This window comes from Theropithecus gelada, chromosome 8 (assembly GCF_003255815.1).
Source record: "Theropithecus gelada isolate Dixy chromosome 8, Tgel_1.0, whole genome shotgun sequence".
NCBI lineage: Eukaryota > Metazoa > Chordata > Mammalia > Primates > Cercopithecidae > Theropithecus > Theropithecus gelada.
Window position 1 is genome coordinate 82,819,743 of NC_037676.1, and position 3,467 is coordinate 82,823,209.

Consider the following 3,467-nt stretch of genomic DNA (forward strand, 5'->3'; position numbering starts at 1 on the left):
CTATTGGCTTGCTGTGGTCAATCAGTTACCTATTTTAGAAGTTCCCAGACTTTCTCAGTTCATAGCTATAGTCATTCAGTAATTTATGCATGGGCCCTAAGCCAAAAGATATATATATATAATGTGTATGTAATATATATACACATACACACACACACACACACACACACACACACACATATATATATATATATAAACATTTTGGTTTATTAAAGTCCAAATAACTTAATGGTTTGTACAGTGCCTGGCAGATGTCACCTTGTTTCCCTCAAAAGCTTAAAACCTCCTGCAGGGCCCGTCGTCTTCACTACAGTGACCCAGGGTGCCTCAGCACATAGTTTGGGAACCACAGACAATATGATTTAATATTTGTGGGATTTGAGGAACCCTATCTTTTAATATCTAGCCTTTCGTGAGCCTCTGTTTTATTGTAAAGAAATCTGAATATCTACTCATAGCATGTCAAAAGGTAGTAACTTTTTAAAAAATTGAGATGGAGGTCTTGCTATATTGCCCAGGCTGGTCTCGAACTCCTGGGCTCAAGCAATCCTCCCTCCTTGGCCTCCCAAAGTGGCATGAGCCACCATGCCCTGCCAAAAGGTAGTAACTTGAGCTTCATGTGAAATTTGGAATTTCATAATTCATTGAAAGAAGTAGTCATCAGTGTGGATGACAGGTAAGGGTCGCTAGACAGAAGAACGAAGCAGTAAGCCACTTAGTCTCTGGTCATTTCCAGCCTCTGTTTTCTTCCAGAAGTCTGTGCTCTTGTGGGTTTCCTGTGGCCTCTCTAGCTAATCCTTCACGGTTTCTTTGATTGGTTAATCCTTGCTATGGAGCTTTTATTGTCGACATTCCTCAAGTCTTAGTCCTCAATTTCCATTATAGACTATGAGCAGATGGTCCCAAAACATAGAATATTTTTCTTTTTACTGGTATTTCCCTTTTAAAATTTCCCCAGTCCTTCAATAAAAGAAAGTCAACCTTGACAGCCAGGTGATTGGAGAGATGGAAAGGTAAGACCATCAAGAGGTGCCTCCTTGGCTTTCTCTCCCTCAGGCCCCATAAAGAGAAGCTGGATCCCATTAAGGGAACAGAGGCACAGGGGGTGACATGGTGACCAGCAGTACAGCGAAGGGGCCACGGTGAGGCAGGACCTGATGGAGACGCATGACCTCCACAGAGAGCATCTTGGGAGGTGACTCCAGAGAGGGAAAGCGTCCATTTTCCCACAGTGTGGGAGCAGGTGTTCTCTGCCCTGGATGCTCAGGAGACTCACCCGAGAATCACTGGGGAGATTTTTAAAGTGACAGTCCCTCACCATGAAACAATAAAAACAGTTTTGGGGAGGGGATGCTGGGCATCAGGAATCTAAAAATGCGTAGCCAGGGTTGAGAACCACCTTGCTGGAGGAAGCTGACCTGAAGAATGAGTGGAGGTGAGGGTAAGGGAGCGTGAACTTGACTCTCTCCCTGCTCTCACCACAGGTCCAGGAGATGGGAGCCTGGACGTGCTGATGGCCGTCTTGCCACCATGTATAGCCCAGGAATAAACCTAGCATGGGAGGCTGTGGAGCTGAGCTAGGAAGAGAGTCGAATTTTGCTGACATCATTTGAGACATTCCTGAAGCTACTACTGTTTCTGGAAATGTCAGTTATGTATCCCACATCTTCTCTTTTTCCTTAAAACCCAGTATGGCTTGTGTTTTCTGTCTTTGCACGGAAACAGCTGAGGACTGCTTGTGTGGTTATTACTCCCTAGCTCCTTCTTTAACACCAAAACCTTGGAGGGGCATTTGCATTTTAGGGAGTATATGAAGGGCTTTAGTTTATTTGTTTTTAATTGCTTTGAGACAGGATCTTGCTTGCTCTGTTGCCCAGGCTGGAGTGCAGTGGCATGGTCGTAGCTCACTGCAGCCTTAAACTCCTGGGCTCAGGAGATCCTCCTGCTTCAGCTTCCTGAGTAGCTGGTACTATAGGTGCATGCCAACATGCCTGGCTAATTTTTTTGTTTTGGTTTTGAGACAGAGTCTCTGAGTCTCACTCTGTCGCCAGGCTGGAGGGCAGTGGCGTGATCTCGGCTGACGGCAACCTTCACCTCCCGGGTTCAAGCGATTCTCCTGCCTCAGCCTCCCAAGTAGCTGGTACTACAGGAGTGCACCACCACGTCCAGCTAATTTTTGTATTTCTAGTAGAGACATGGTTTCAGTATGTTGGCCAGGATGGTCTCGATCTCTTGACCTCGTGATCCGCCTGCCTCAGCCTCCCAAAGTGCTGGGATAACAGGTGTGAGCCATTGCACCTGGCCACCTGGCTAATTTTTATTGTTTTTATAGACAGGGTCTTGCTAGGTTGCTCAGGCTGCTCTTGAATTCCTGGCTTCTAGTGTTCCTCTCACCATGACCTCCCGCAGTGCTGGGATTATATGCATGAACCACCACACTCAGCCTGACAGGCTTTATTTTTGCTTTGGTTGGCAGAGACTGCTTATTGTGTCCCAATATTTGTTCTCCCTTTTGTCCATGTAATAGCTTTTTTAGCTGAGCTGCTTAGAAAAATAAAAACTACAATTCTCAGTGTCCATCACCACTGTGCCAATAGGCATAGCTTTGGCCAATAGGATGCACGCAGAAGCATAGCAGTAGCATGTGGAACCCTCAAAAATCAGCAAGAATGGACCCTGTTCTCCATCCTTCCTCCTTTGTGCTGTCTGGAACATGGATGTCTCCATGTTCAGCTTGAGGAAGAGGTGGTAGGAATGGTGGAGCAGTGAGCTGGATGGGGAGCTTGAATCCCCGGAACTCCAGGGAACAGAGCCACCACATTGACTGTGGCCTGAGACTTCCAGAGTTCATTTATGTGAATGAGAAATAAATTTCTATCTTAATAAGCCAGTGCTATTTTGGGTTTTCTGTCACTCAAAGTGGAATCTAATTCTAACTAATATCCCCTATTAAGTTTCATCTTGATAGATTTGGACTGTCACTTTGTGTCTTTGGGCCCTGATGTCATCATTCAACATCTCCTTTATCCCATCCAGCTCTCTGTCATCTGTTAATGAGATCAGCGTGCCCTCAGTACTTCCATCCAAGTCATTAATAAAAATAGGAATGGGAGAGGGCTGAGGACAGCGGCCTCCAGCCTGCTCCAGCGAGCTCTCTCATTAGGGTCCTGGGGATCTAGCCAGCTTGCCTTGGTCACCTCAGAGGTGGCGTGGAGAGGAACATTCAGGAGTTTCAGCCGTAGATCCACAGGTGCCAAGCTTTAGCATACATCAGGAACACCAGAGGATCTTTTTTCTTAAATTTAATTTTTAATTTGTTTTAGAGAGAAGCTTTTACTCTGTTGCCCAGGCTGGAGTGCAGTGGTGTGATCATAGCTCACTGTAACCTCGAACTCCTGGGCTTAAGCAGTGCTCCTGCCTCAGCCTCCTGAGTAGCTAGGTCAGGACTACAGTCATGCACCACCATG